The 16,833-nt window shown below is 32.2% G+C and overlaps 1 non-coding gene across 1 annotated transcript; it reads left to right on the plus strand.

The window, feature by feature from the left end:
• The first annotated feature begins 5,584 nt into the window (after window positions 1–5,584).
• On the plus strand, window positions 5,585–5,689 carry LOC113860384. Its single transcript, XR_003503836.1, has one exon. It is a non-coding gene; the product is annotated as a small nucleolar RNA R71 (small nucleolar RNA).
• Window positions 5,690–16,833: the final 11,144 nt, after the last annotated feature.

The following is a 16,833-nucleotide window of genomic DNA, read 5'->3' on the forward strand; positions in this document are numbered from 1 at the left end:
TCATAGTTAGGGATTGTAGATCTAAAACGAACATGTTGAATTGATTTGGATCTAAATTTCAAGTTTTGGAATAGATTGAGTGATTGATTCTGCACTTCCCGTGGAAATTGAATGGAAATTTGACTAACTAAATTCAGAGGAACTCTTGTCAATGAAAATTGAATTTGTTCTTCAGATCTGAACCAATCACCGAGATTATAGTTTTCTTAGGGATAAGAGGCTTTGATCTTACAATCTTTTGGTCTCTTACACTTAAAGCAACATTGAATTGAATCAGATCTAAGGAATTAGAATGGTTTAATTGAATGTTAGGTTCACTGAGTTAAGGAATTAACCTCTGAATAATATAATGTGAAACTGATTGTCATTCTTTCTAATTGCTTGTTCATTCAGAACTTTATTGATTAAACAATGGAGTTTTGGTGAAGCAATTCCCTAGCTATGGTTTCTTCCTCTGTTATCACATAACTGTGTGTTCATTGTTCTGTTTTCTGCAAGTTCATTTTACTTTTAATTGTTCTAGTTTAGTGTTATTACATCTTACTACTCTCCTTCCAATTTTGAAAAAGCTTAAATAGTTATAACTCTATGAAGTGGTATTTGAAACCTAAATTCCCTGTGGAGACGATATTTGGATCTTAAATTTACTCATTACTTGCTGCAATCCTAGTGCACTTGCTAGTGTTAGATTGCGAACAACACTTGACATTTTATGGAGCTCTCACTCCAAAATAACTAAAGAATCAATGACAGCTGGAGGTTGCTCTAGGAAAACTTCCTCCACATTAGCCTCAACTGTAGGATTCCCATGGAAAGGCTTTAGGCGATGGCCATTCACTTTAAAAACCTTGTTTGTGGATTCACTTTTTACCTCCACTGCTCCATAGGGAGAAATGGAAGTCACAATGAAAGGTCTGATCCACCTAGATCTAAGTTTTCCAAGCATGAGCTTCAAACGGGAATTGAACAGCAAAACCTTTTGACCTATGAAAAACTCTTTCCTTGCTATTTTTCCATCATGAAAGCCCTTTGTTTTCTCCTTATAAATTCTGGAGTTTTCATATGATTCAAGGCGAAGTTCTTCTAATTCTTGCAAGTTCAATTTCCTTTGTTCTCCAGCTTTGTCTATGTCCAAATTGTAGGCTCGCACTGCCTAATAAGCACGATGTTCTACTTCTACTGGGAGGTGGCAGGCTTTTCCATAGACAATTCTGTAAGGTGACATTCCCAAAGAAGCCTTGTATGTTGTTCTATGAGCCCAAAGAGCATCATCAAGACGCTTGCTCCAGTCTTTCCTATTTGGCTGAACAATCTTTTCCAAAATCTTCTTAATTTCTCTATTGGAGAGCTCAGCCTGCCCATTGGTTTAGAGGTGATAAGGTGTAGATACTTTGTGCACTACTTCATACTTTCTCAGTAGAGTCTCAATGGTTCTATTGTAGAAGTGGGTACCCTGGTTACTAATCAAAGCTTGAGGTACTCCAAACCTACAAAACAAATGAGTACGCACAAAATCCCAAACGTCGAATACATCACAATATAAAATGGATTGTTAAAGCATTTCATGCTTCAAGGTGATTACCCTCCAGTTCTTTGGCATTCTCACATGTAGAACATACTTGTCAAGAGTCCTTAAAGATTGTAGGCCAATAAAAACCTGCATCTAGTACTTTCCTTGCAGTCCTTTGGGGCCCAAGGTGGCCTCCTACAATGGATGCATGGCAGAAATGCAAAACTGATGCAGTTTCTTCCTCAGGAATGCACCTCCTTATCACTTGATCACTACAGAACTTTCACAAATAGGGGTCATCCCAGAGATAATGCTTGGCATCATTCTTGATCTTTTCCCTTTTACTCCTTGGTGCATCTGCTGGAAAAACTCCTGCAACTAAAAGTTTACAATATCAGCAAACCAAGGCAACTTTGAAGTACACAACTCTAATAGTTGCTCATCAGAGAAATCATCTTTTAGAGGAGTGAGTTCAGGGACTCCCTCTATCCTGTTCAAATGATCTGCCACCAAATTTTGTACTCAACTTCTATCCTTTATCTCTACATCAAATTCTTGAAGTAGAAGCATCCACCTTATTAGCCTTGGCTTTAAATCTGTCTTTTTCAAAAGGAACTTAAGAGCAGAATGATCAATAAATATCATAACTTTTGACCCTAGTAAGTATGATCTAAATTTATCTAAAGCAAATACTATGGCCAATAGTTTCTTTTCAGTTGTGGTATAGTTACTTTGTGCAGGATCCAAAGTCCTAGATGCATAATAAATGACATGTGGATCCTTACTAAACCGTTGTGCTAAGACAACACCCACAGCAAAATTGGATGCGTCACACATGAGCTCAAATGGAAGTGTCCAGTTTGGTGGCTGAATGATGGGGGTTGTGGTCAAGGCTGTCTTTAGGCAATCAAACGCCTCTTTGCACTTGGCTCCAAACTCAAAATCAATATCTTTCTGCAGTAACTTGGAGAGAGGAAGGGCTATCTTGGAAAAATCCTTGATAAAGCGCCTGTAGAAACCTGCATGGCCAAGAAATGCACGCATCTCTCGCACACAAGAGGGGTAAAAAAGCTGTGAAATGACATTAAGCTTAGCAGGATCTACCTCAATTCCCTTCTCAGATATTATATGACCTAAGACTACCCCTTGCCTAACCATAAAATGGCATTTCTCAATGTTTAGAACAAGGTTAGTCTCTATACATCTTTGTAAAACTCTATCCAAGTTTCCTAAACATGCAGAAAATGATAACCCATATACAGTGAAGTCATCCATGAATACTTCTATACAATGCTCAACCAAATCAGAAAATATACTCAATATGCATCTTTGAAATGTACCGGGAGCATTGCAAAGCCCGAATGACATTCTCCTATATGCAAATATACCGAATGGGCATGTAAAAGTGGTCTTCTCCTGATCCTCAAGAGCTATGCATATTTGAAAATAACCAGAGAATCCATCTAGGAAGCAGTAGTGAGACTTACCTGCCAGGCGCTCCAGCATCTGATCAATGAAAGGTAGAGGAAAGTGGTCTTTCCTGGTCGCCTGGTTGAGCCTCTTATAATCAATGTAGACTCTCCAACTGTTCTGCACACTAGTGGTCAAGAGCTCATCCTTCTCAGTCTTCACCACTGTAATCCCTGACTTTTTGGGCACCACTTGCACTGGGCTCACCCATGTACTATCTGATATTAGGTAGATGATGCCTACCTGGAGTAGCTTGGTGATCTCCTTCTTCACCACCTCTAATATGATCGGATTTACCCTCTTCTGGGGCTGTCTCACTGGCTTGGATTCTTCTTCCAACAAAATTTGGTGCATGCACAGGGAAGGGCTGATTCCAAGGATGTCAGCCAAGGTCCATCTAATAGCCTTTCTATGCTTTCAAATCACATCAAGCAACTGCTCCTCTTGGTCCTCATTAAGCTCAATGGATATGATCACAGGGAGCTTCTCACCTACTTCCAAATAAGCGTATTTTAAATGCTCAGGCAAGGGTTTAAGCTCCAAGGTTGGAGGCTGCTCAACTGAAGGCAGTGCTTTAGCACTTTCATTTGAAATGATCTCAGCAACATTTAAACCATAAGGGTTAAATTCAATTATACTTGTTGTACTCAATGAACCACATTCTATCCCTTTTGATTTTTCAATGTCATTAATGTCAGAAGTTGCAAAATCTAATTCCAGAAAATCAGCAATACAAATATCACACAAAGATGAATTAGTACAATATTCACAAAGTTTAGTATCTATGGTATCTACACAATCAGAAAAATCAAAGAAAGTGTCTCCTAAAAATTCAACAAAACTATCATCTATCAAGCTATCAAGAACATCAATGTGGAAAACTGAATGCTCCTCAAGTGAGTGCTTCATAGCATCCAGTATATTGAAGCGAATATATTGAAGCGAACCACACTCTTCCAAACTTCATAGTGAGAGTTCCAGCATGCACATCAATTTTGGTTCTGGCCGTCTTCAAGAATGACTTCCCCAAGATGATTAGTGCAGCTCCTTTTATTGGCTCTTCTTCTTGCATGTCCAAAATGACACCTGTTTGCTAGCTGGATGATGACACCTGTGGACTGCAATAGTCCAAGAGACAAAGATGTGAAGATAGATAAAGGCATAACATTAATAGATGCACCTAAATCAAGCATGGCATTATCTATCCTATTGTTGCCTATAATACAGGGAATAGTAAACGTTCCTGGATCTTTGCATTTCTCAGGCATGGAAGTTTTCTGCCTCTCAAAGAGGGCTGATACATTCCTCCCCATGTTCACTCTTTCATTACCCTTTAGCCGCCTTCTATGAGTGCACAAGTCCTTAAGAAATTTGGTGTACTTTGGGATTTGCTTGATAGCATCTAACAAGGGGATATTGACTTTAACCTTTCTGAAAGTATCCAAAAATTTTTTGTCAACCTCTTCTTGCTTCTTGCTAGGCTGAACCATTCTTTGAGGGAAAGGAATAGGAATGAACCTCTCTTCTTTGTCTACCACTTTTGGTTGACATGGTGTGGGCATAGATGCAGGCTACTCTTGTCTCTCAACCTCTCCTCCTTCATCTTCTGCAGCTAGAATGCAACTAGGATCCTTCTCCTTAGGCATTTCTGGCTCTTACATCACCTTACCAGATCTCAAGGTCATGGCACTCACATTCTTTGGGTTTGTTACAGTTTGTGCAGGGAGGTTGCCTGAACCTTGAGATTAAAGTTGATTCAGGGATGAAGCAAGTTGACCCATTTGATTCTCCAAGGTCTTGATGCTTGCTTGAGTCTGTTGTTGGAAAGCCTGACTCTGTTACTGGAAATTGAGATTACTCATAGTGAGTTGCTTCACAAGGTCTTCCAAGGATGACTCACTCTTTTGAGGTGCAAGAGCTAGTGAAGAAGATGCTTGATGGTGCTGCTGAGATGAAGATGATGGATGGTGATGTTGCTGGGCTGAATATGGCTTGCTTTGTTTAGCTTGATGCGGTTGGAAATGGTTGTTGGTTGGTTGGCTAGAGCCTTGATGATGTGCATTTCCTCCCCACCTTAAGTTAGGATTGTTCCTTCAACCGGGATTATATCTATTAGAAGATAAATCCCAGCTTTGTTATTGTTGCGGCTGCTGAAAAGGAAATTTATTAGCATAAATATTAGCAGCATAAGCTTGAGGATTACCTTCCAAAGATTCAGTTTCTTGCAATGTGGGGCAACTATCAGTGAAGTGATCCGTAGATGAACAAATCTCACAAAGCATGGCTGGAATGGATGGAGGTGGAGGTGTATATGTAGCAGAATTCTTTTGGATGGATGCCAACTATTTTACCATAGAAGCCAACTCATCTAGCTTATGCTCTAGCTTGTGTGAATCTGAAGTTTGAATTTCATTGACACTCCTGGACATGATGGAATTTTGCCTTGTAGCAAACTGTTGAGAGTTAGCTTCCATATTCTCAATGAGGTTTCTAGCGGCAATGGGAGTCTTGTCAACTAGGGCTCCTCTGCTAGCTGCGTCGATCATGCTCCTATCCATTGGGTGTAAGCCCTTATAGAAGTATTGGATTAGGAGCTGGTTACTTATCTGATGATGGGGGCAGCTAGCACAAAGTCTCTTGAAACGCTCCCAATATTCATACAAACTTTCCCTCTCTAGTTGCCTAATACCACATATTTCCTTTCTTATTGAGGCAGCCCTTGAGGCAGGGAAAATTTTTTCCAGGAACAATCTCTTGAGGGTGTCCCAACTTGTAATAGAGACAGGTGGAAGATAATACAGCCAATCTTTAGCCAAATCCATAAGAGAAAATGGAAAAGCCTTCAATTTCACATGTTTTCAGGCACACCTTGTGGTCTCATTATAGAGCAAACAATATGAAATTCCTTGAGGTGTTTATGTGGATCTTCACCTGCAAGACCATGAAATTTAGGCAAAAGATGGATTAGGCCAGTTTTAAGAACAAAAGGGGCATCCACATCCGGGTATTGGATACACAAAGTCTGGTAAGTCACGTCCGGCGCGACAAGCTCCTTAAGTGTCAGGTCATTTTTTGCTATTTCTAAAGGTTTAGAATTTAAAGAATGCAGAGAAGAATATATAGAAGATGGAGAAGATAGTTCCTCAGTATGTGCAAAGTTTTGTCTATTAAGGTTCCTAAGATTCCTACGGAATGTCCTATCAATTTCAGTATCTGGAGGATATAAATCTCCCGGATTTGATCTGGTCATTCATTAGGAATTAGCTATGGAAAATTGAAAAGAAGTAAACTAATGAAGCAGTAAAAATGCAGAAAAATTCAGATCACAATTATGCAGAAAAACTAACCTCTAAGTGCAGTAAAATAAAGCATTAACACCAAACAGCAAAAACAGAAAGAAATTGCAAACTATGGAATGAAAATATGCAACACACAAGCACAAATTCTGCAGAATTATGCAGCAAAAATAGAGTAAAGTGCAACAAACGAAAATGCAGTGTGGTAAACTAAATTGTAGAAATCAAAATTCACAAAATACAGAAAATAGCAATTGGTTGTATCTAAATGCAAGATATCCCTACTTTAACATGTTTATGAAAAAGAGAATTCACTAAACATGCAGAAAATGAAAATGAAAACAGAGCAAATAACATGATTATGAAAAATCAACACCAATTTTCCCTGGCAATAGCGCCAATTTGATGAGCGAACTTTCTCATGTTGTGTTTAAAAGATTTGTCGCAAATCCTCATCAAAATTTAAACAACTTAATGTAGTACTAGGGTTACCCTAGATTGTCTCCAGTGAACATTGGCTATTAATCTTCATTAAACATGTTGAAGGCATTAATTGAACAAACAATTAAAATGGGGGGTTTCGTGGTTTCAAATCAAAATAAAGAGCAACGAGTAAACAAGTTTAATTAATTCAAACAATAGAAAACAACAATTCTTAGTTCATCCACAAAGATTCTATCCTCATTCCACTCAAGATTTAACATTCATCCTCTCTCCCATGAATTAGGTTAATTTAACAAGCAAAAATCAACCTTATTGTCCTAACAAAATTATGTAATTTGCTAGGCTCTAATCTCTCATCCCAAAGTTACGCAACCTTAGAATTAAACCTAGGATTAAGCAATCCCTAGTTTAGAATCTCCTTAAAATGAAATAGGGTTAATTAAGCAATATTCCCCTCATTCACCATTAATTCAATTCAAGAGACAAGGAAGAAGTAATTCATGAGAAGAAAGAAATTATATTATCATTAAAATCAAGGAACTCAAGAATCCGTGTAAACTTACTAAGGATTACACAAAATTTAGCCCTCCATGGAAATGGGGGTCAAAAACGCAGTTGGAAAATGCAGAAAAATCATTAACATTAATGTAAAAGTAAGAGAAATGAGAAACTAAACCCTAGGTTGGACCCTTAGCTGTCACCCAAGGTTGCCCTAAGCTCTGAAAAATCGTCCTAATTTAGTAAGGAAGAGAAAAGGTATAAAAAGTGTAAGAACTCCTTACCCTAATTTGGTAAAAATCTATTTATACTAAAGCTGGCACCCTCCAAAGTAATTACTTTCATTCTTTCATAGTAAACACGCGCAACATCAGTTGGGTTTTGCCTTTCTAGAGTGATTACTATGAAAGTTCATAGTAACCACGCGTAGCACTGGGACATTTTGGACTCTCTGGAGTTGTCAATATGAACTTTGATAGTAACCAAGCGCAGCACCTTCAATTCTGCATGCTCTGGAGTGATTACTGTGAAAGTTCATAATAACCACGCACAGGTTTAGTGGATTCTTGGCTGCTATAGTTATCACTTTAAGCTTTGAAAGTGATCACTTTGGTCCCTTTGTTGGAAGTGGCTTGCTGTAGTTGTCATTATCAATCTTGAAAGTAGTTACTTTCACCTCAAATTCCTCAAAATCCAATAATTCTTCAAAATAAGCTTGGGGATTCCTGCCACATTATTCAAATGATCAAAACAGGTAAAATAAACTATATAAATCAATGTAAATTAACCAAAAACTAAGAAACCTATATTATTTAGCCTAATTAGAATATTCATCTTATTTACACTATTTAAGTTTATTCTTTTCTATAAAAAGTAATAAATGATGTATAAAAATTTAGTAAAATGTGGATTCATCAAAGATCAAGCCGATTTACCTCAAAGTGAGTCAGTAGTACTGAGGTGGTGGCCGATACGAGCGATCTTGGTGAAGATGAGAACATATCCCTAGAAAAATAAGCAGAGGTAGAGGAATAGTTTGGATATGACAACTAGGATTGCCTTTAGTCTTTGGGTATGAAAATATTACTCATTAGGATTTGTTGTATTTTGTATCTTTTGTAAATGGTATAAATGAGTCCTAATGCATTGTGAAATTTTATTTTGTAATTATTAAACTCTTATATATTAATGAAGCTAATGTACATGTATTTTATTTTAGCCTTTTTATCTAAATTTATTTATTTCTTAATGCATTACTGATAGTATATTTTGTAGACCCCAGTTAATAAAATAAAAGTTTAAAATTTTAACGAGTTTCAAAATATGATTACATGCATATTCCATCTTGTTATTTCCTTCCGATATAAATGTTATTTTACAAATTATATAAATTAAATAAAGATATTACAGTAATTGTTATATTTGTGATAATGATGGTGATAATAGTAGTGTAGTAGTGATAATGATGATAATGATAATTATAACAATGATGATGGCCATAGTAGTGGTGACAACAATGGCAATGTTGTTTATATCAAGTGTGGTTATGATAAAAATTATGATAATGATGAAAGTAATCGTACTTATGGTAATGACAATAATATCATGATGTTCATATATAATAGAGATAACACTAATATAGTAAGTAATTTTACAATGAGTTTTCATTTAGTAATTATGAAATTGATTAAAAAAAAGGTAGTGGCTTTTTTAAAATTTAGAGGTCAAATTTCTTATTAATTAATAATTATTTTTTAGAGTAGATAAAAATATAACTGATATGAACATAACTCTTTAGATAGATTAAAATAAGAAACTAATATAGATAGTTTCTCAATTTTATTTTATTTTTGCCTTTGCCTCCCAATGTAAATCAATCATACATTCATAATTTTCTTGAAAATGTAACAAAATTAATCGCAAATCATGATGTAATGGAATAATTAAGTCATAGACTTAGGTGGCATCTTCACTTTGATAAATATTAAAGCACAAAGTATATAAGAAATCATAGTGAGTTATCCCTACTTCAATTTGGGAGACATAAAGAAAATTAAGATGTGATAAAGAGAAGGTTGCAAGTGATCTATTTAAGGTTTTGTTTGTAACAATAATGACAATTTTGGGCAATAAGGCCATAGTGGCCTCAATCTGCGAGATTGGCTTAGTGTAGGATGATGAATGATGGGGTTAATTTTTATTAATGGTGATTTTATAGGAAAGGAATAAATGTTTATACGATATAAGTTGTAACTGGTAACAATGAATGGAAGTGGGGTTTGTAGTGATTATAGAGTGACTAATTCAATTATGCTACAAATCGGTCTATTTGATTTTGATGAGGATGTTGTTTTGTTCTAGAAAGGACGAAACTATGGTGCCACTTATGGTGGTGCATCTAAGTTTTCACATGTCTCCCTATTCTACCCCCTTTCATCTCTATAAAGGCCTCAATCATTACTATTAGAATCAATAATGTTGCTTATTACTTCCTCGCCTTCAACTTCTTATATTGGTTCTTTGTTTCTTATATCTTTTTGTACACGACAAAGCACAAAGCTAAGCACCATAGAGGAAAGGTTCTCAAAGGATAGGTGGTAAGTCTATATTTTGACATATTTTTATAGCCTATATGTTTATTTGTGGCCATTATTTTATCAAGTTTTTACACTAATTTATATGATTATTATGCAAATAAGAATGTCACAGTTAGGTTTTGGAAGCATTTTGGATTCAAATTAGATGAAAAATAGGGTTTCACAACAGCCAACACGCCCATACCCTAATAGCAAGTACAAACATGCTTCAAGCCACATACACAGTTGTCATTGATGACTAGTGTAGCTTTGGAAGCATATCTTGGAATCAAGAGCTCTCTTCATCCATTCTTTATTGGAAACTCCTCTAGTTTGCATTTACTTTTCGATTATCTATTGTCAGACCCCTTTTTGTAAGGAACCGAGAACATTATTTCTATACCACTTACTTGTTTGAGATAAATACATAATAAAGAATATAAGTATAAAATTCACTTTTCAATTCAATATAAACAGAATTCCTTATGACAAATATCCAACAGAAAAACATAATATTAAATTTAGTTTATAATACTTAAAAATACACAAAGTTTTTACTACATTGCTCCCTTTATATGAGGTCTCAAAATATAAGGAGAAAAGACTTTAATGCAAAATTACTCGACTCCTCAGCCTGTGAAGTAGATGTAATACTTTCTACATCTACTCATGTACCACCGTACGATCATCGCAGTACATACGCACATAACAACATAGACAGAAATGTAAAAGTGAGCTTACAAAAATAAAATAAAATCATATATATATATATATATATATATATATATATATATATAGAGAGAGAGAGAGAGAGAGCAAAATATTACTCACAGCAACAGCCCATGCATTCCCAGCCTATCTAATGCACAACATGAAAACGGTTTTCAACTGATTTTACAGCCTAAGTAATCCAGAAGGAACCGAATCGGTCCGGAAGCGACCTATTTCGGTATCTGGATCTAGACTGCATAGCACAACATAGCTCAACATGCTCTATCGTTACACGTCTACCCACCTAAACTTGTAACTCGGCTCTATAATGATGTAAGACATATATCTCAGCATGATGCAGCACGGCTAAAATCATTTCAACAACTCATCTAAGACAAGTTTATAATAAATAAGCCAAATTTCAGTGTTATTAAATCAGTCATCAGCAGTTACAACATAGAAAATCAACTTTCAACTATTAAATCCTTTATATCTCAGCTTTTATCAAAAAAATCTAACAAAACCAACTCAAACATTTCTTTAATAACATATCAAACAGTTTAAAACATAGTTCATAGGCTAAGGTAAGCTCCCCTTACCTTAGAATGGTGATTCAAACTAAATCTACCGAATATTACTTGTTTTAATGCAGGATTCACCAAAGATTTGGCTTTAGAACGGAGTCTCTCCTAAGAACACCATGAACTTCTATGAGAAAGAGAAGGAGAAGAGAAATAAACGGTGAAACTAACTTCAAACTTAGAAAAACTTACTTCAAATCCTTTGGAATAGACGCAGAATCATATATTTGGAGAGAAATCTAAGTTTAGAAAAGTTTATTATGAGAGAATATAATGATATATGGCCTTGGAACCTTTGAGAAAGGTGGAGAAGTGAAAAATTCATGCAAGGACCCCTATTTATAGGGAAAAAAATAGTACTATTCATGCTGCCTTACTGTTCATACTGAAGTTACTGTTCACACTGACACTGTTTACTTTTTTTTTTCAAATAATTTTAAACTCCATCTAAATATATTTCAATACTAAATAATCCTTCAATTAACATTTATTAAGTACAAAATATTATAGATTACTCAATAATAAATTACAGGCCTGATATCTATAGATTTGTTTAGTATTGTTTTGACTTTCTTTTATATCATGTCTAGCTAAATCTATAGTTAGGGCTATAATGGATTCTTTGCATGACTTTACTAGATCTTTATAGTTAATAATAATTTCATGTTTCTTTTTTTATTTGTGTTTACCTTATTGCGTTATACTTATATGTTTGGAATTGACAACTCTTAAACATATCATAATTAATTATATTGTAGGTGATTGTACCACGTATAGTTAATGGATTTATAGGATAAAACGAGACAAAGAATTGCATGAACCAAGCTTAGTGCTTCCCTTTCAATCGCTAATTAAATTAACAACTTATAAACTCTTTATGCTTACTCTCTCTTTTACCTTGTATGATTATTGGGGGTAATAACTTAGGAAAAAGATTGTTAGATTACATGATTAGTGAATGTTAATAGATTTAGTATGAGCGATTGACAATTATAGAGAAACTGAAATTAGAATTAGAATTAATATAAAAGAGAACATACAAAATTGTAAATGTGAAACCATTCACCCTACGTTCTTCTCGATTAGTTTATTGTCAGAGACTGTGCCATTTTAATTTTTTTAATCAATTTTATATTTAAATCTTTATTTTATTTAAATGCATCCTTTAAGTTCAAACACTTGCCCACAAATAATAAGCATAAAGCCACTATGTTTGGAAGGATTGCTATTATTGAACTTGATGGGTATGATTTTCAATGCCTTGAACTCCATGTCTTTTTGGATCAATTATATATTACAACTAAGATAAATAGTTGTCAAATTTATATGAACTTGTTTTTAGTTCAATTATAAAAAATAATATAAAATTATTTGAACTAATTTAAAATATGTTTAATATAGTAATGTAACCATGATAATACTGGTGGGTGTAGTAGTAATGGTTGTGGTGGAGTGAAAATAATTTGTAATATGAAATCAGGATGAAAGGGAAGGAGGGAGAAATCATATCTAACTTATCCTATTAGTTCCTAATTGAACTCCTTCTTAGGTAACTCTAAAATTATTGAAATAGATAGGATAAACTTATTATTGTTAGTTAAGTGCTAAGAGGTTGACACCGTTGATGTGGTGCTACTCCTAAATAATGAGACAATTTAGGTGAACTGATGTGTTCTTATAAGGAATTACTCTGATGCTCAAATGAGAAAGAGTTTAAGATGAGTTTAAAATATATGTTAAAGAATAAGTAATGTACATGAAGCTTAGAGTTTCCCTTCTCTTATATAGACATTTACTTTATCTTCTATATTAAATTTTCATTGTTGCCTTGACATTGAATCATTAAGTAAGGAATGCATAGTAATAAATTCTTAACATCTAGCAAGCTTTAGACATGCAAGTTATGTAATATGACACATATTGTGACTCTTGAAGCTTCTTATACACATGACCTAAGATGCTCTATAGTGGATTCTAAAGCGCTGTGTTGATTTTAGAAAATTTTGAGTGCAATCATTTTTAGTTTATTGTCTATAGTATCATCTTGAAACACTTTTTATTATTATTATTATTATTATTATTATCTTGAGTATTAAATGAGTTTTCAAAATAATTATAGAAGTTAATAAATTTTAATTATATAATAATTGATGATTGAATGATGATATAGAAATTGTTTTTATTATTAATTTTTTTAATTAAATAATAATGATAATAAAAATGAAAATTTTGGCATTTTTATTTTTGCTTATGAAATTTATTCTCACTTCACCTGATTCGCAATTAGCCGATTGCACAATAGATCTAATAATTAAGCAAGTAAGTCGTTCGGACTGGTCACCGAATCGGGTCAGCGGTTCACCGAGGTGGATTTTATAACATTGCGATTTGCGAGGGAGAATGTGATGCATATACTAAAGGGTCCCACATAAAACGCACAAACACATCAATGTCGTTTTTGTCCCTTTTTGAAAGCGCCAGCAAGCGCGCACGGAAAACACGGGAAAGCTGCTGAGAAAAGACATGCCAGAGTGTGGGGAAGGTGAAGCTGCCATGGCACTGTCACTTAAAATAGCCAACCATTTCTTCCTTTTATTTTCCACACGCATAATATAATTCCCTTTTATTTTATTGTACTCTATTTTTTTAATTGAAGAAAATATTTTTTAAAAGAGTTTTTAATTTGCATTAGTTTTCATTGTTTTCTTAATATTATTTTATTAAAGTCTATATTAGTTATTTTTTTATCTCTTTCTTTCATCTTAAATAAAAATATTTGATTTTTCTTCTGTTTTATTTGCTATTTATTATTTAATATAGCAAACTTATAAAGTGAGTTAAAATGTTTCACAGAGTTAATAATATTATTGAATTGAATAATCGTCTTTTCATAAGTTAATTTTTAGAATAAATTAGACTTATTTTTCTAATAATAAAGTGTGCATGAAAGTGTTTATTCGTTTTAGACATTCATCATTTGTGATCTATTCAACATATAAAATATGCATATATAAAGCTGTGTTGAACTAATAGAAAAAAAAAAACTGTGTTAAAATGTATTTACTATAAACAACATAGAATAATTATACTGGACAAAAAAAAGATTTTCAATGACGTTTTTCTCTTCTCTTTAGTCAAAGATTCTTTTAGTAAATGTGATTATTAATAATCTGTTTATTTTCACCTCAGTCGTGAAAATAACACGCATGGACTGAGAAACGTTGAATGAAAACAAAATTCTCTCTTCCAAAATTGTGTTAGGACGTGTGGAACATAAAATTGCAATTTCTATTTGTTTAATGTAGTTTTAACTTTTACTTTTTTTTATCATAAATTATGATTTTTAAAAAAGTGATTCATATAATTACCTAATAAAATAATGTAGCATGTATTTACTAATAGAGAATATCTTACATTAGTCACAATTTAGTTGAGATGGGATAGAGAATATCGTACTTACAATGTTTTAGAAGTTAGACTGTAGTCCTTAAATAATGATTTACTAGGTTTTTGGTTTGAATATTGCGTTGTTTAAGCATATAACGATTTGAAGGTCTTGTTGGATTTACTTCTGATACAATTAAAAATATGAGACCCGATGATTAATATTTTAAGAATATTAATTAAAAAATTAAAATTTTAAAAAACTATATAAAATCATGTCATAATGTATTGAAAATTATAAAAAATAAGTATATTAATAATATATTTAATAATTTTTTAAAGTTTTCTTATCCTTAATTTTTTATTTGAATTAAATATCTAAAAATTATTTTTTTTACCAAAAAATATATATTACATTAAAAATATAAAAAAAATTATTAATAAAATTTTACTCATGTTTGGATTTTAACCTAAAAAATGAAAAAAAAATCGTTTATTTTTTAACTAGTATTTAGCCTTAAAATATTGATAACGAATGGCTGTGGGGTCTAAAGTAGTTAAGAGGTGCAAGAGTGAAGAAACAACGTATTCAGTGATGGGTAAAACTGACGCTAATGACAAACAGCATCGGTGGCCAATTGGCCATGTGATGGTTTCGTGGTTTGCCCCAACATGTATATTCAAAAAAAGTTTATACCCTCGTAACACTGCCACAATTATTATTATTATTATTATTATTAAATTTAAATATATTTTTATAAAATTATAATTTTGATTCTTTAAAAATTTTTATTTTAGATTTTTATTTTTTAAATTCGGTAATTTTAGTTTTTTTTAATGACGTGGAACAATAAAATGATGACATGTGATTAAAAATTGAAATATGATATTTTTTTTAATTAGTTACATTATAATAAAGACTAAAAGTATTGAATTTAGAAAAATGAAGAATTAAAATCAAAATATAAAAAAATTAAAGATAATTAAAAGACATATTTAAGCTTCGTTGTCATTGTTTTTAAGGATAAAAGCTTAGACGTGTCTTTTTAAAAAATATATATATATTTTCAGCTATTAAAAGTTATGAAGAATAATGCTTATCATTGTTAAAGAATAATTTAGGGGCAGGCAGGTAAAGATTAAAAATAATAATGATCTATTAATGATAGGGAGAGGGTAAATAAAAAATTATAAGAGCTATCCAAACTCTTGATTATAAATAACATTATTATAATTGTACTGATTATAAAAATTAAAAAAAATATAAAGAACATTTTCAATGTAATATTACCATTTTTTAAATAAAAATATTATTTATATTTTATTAATACTTTTAAGATGTTTATTAGCAATGCTTTAATATTAAACTTACGTGTTTCACCCAAAAATAAATATATTAAACTTATGTATTGTTTGGTGGAGATAAAAATTGCTAGGATAAAAATTACTTGTTACTAATATTTTTTTCTAATTTTTATCAATAAATCTTAAAACACTACGGAATTAACAATAAATGAATTGTAGAAAAATAGTTATCAATGCATATGTACTGTGGTTTATAAGCAGTCTCACACGATGAAAACATTACTTTTTTTATATAACTTTTTAAATTGATTCTACTCACTCATCTAATTCTAATTTAGTGAAGTGAGTTAAGAGTTTAACATTCACCGAACTAATTAATTAATAATCATTTTTAAAAGGGGTTAAACCGGATATGACAAGTTGAACCCGTCAAGTTAAATTTGTTTAGATTTATCCGTTTATATTTCTTAATTCTTATCTACACAAAATTAATAAATATAAAAATTAAATTTTAATATTAATAAAATTAATAATAATGGCAAAAGTATCTTCTAATGGTCTTTATTATTAAAAAAAAAGTTTGTTGAAACACTTTTTTTTTTCACTCTTCTTTTTATACCATCCCTTTTTTATTTTATTCCTTTTAGTTTTGGTCTCATAAAACCTATCAAAATTTTTTTATGTAATTTGTTGTTATGACCTCAACTTAATCTTTTATTTCTTTTTAGTTATCATTTAATTATTACAATCTTTGTATAAAAAATACAAAAGGCGTATGCACATTTTTTTTTACCTCTTTCTTGTTTTACATTGTCCATCAACCATTATTAACCTTAGCCAGTAAACTTTAAAGTTACTCAAATTGAGGATATTGTTGTTCAACTTGAACAACGTGTTGCTCAACAATAATTTATTTGTAACAATCTCATGTTTTAGTTAATCATTTGGAATTACTTATCTTTGATTGACAATGATAGCATAAGCTTCTAAGGTTTTTTTTGTTTTTTTAAATTAGTAATAATGATAAGAGAGGATAAAACTTGTACACATTTCTTTTT

The sequence above is a fragment of the Abrus precatorius genome, unplaced genomic scaffold (genome assembly GCF_003935025.1).
Source record: "Abrus precatorius isolate BTA unplaced genomic scaffold, Abrus_2018 Scaffold2, whole genome shotgun sequence".
NCBI lineage: Eukaryota > Viridiplantae > Streptophyta > Magnoliopsida > Fabales > Fabaceae > Abrus > Abrus precatorius.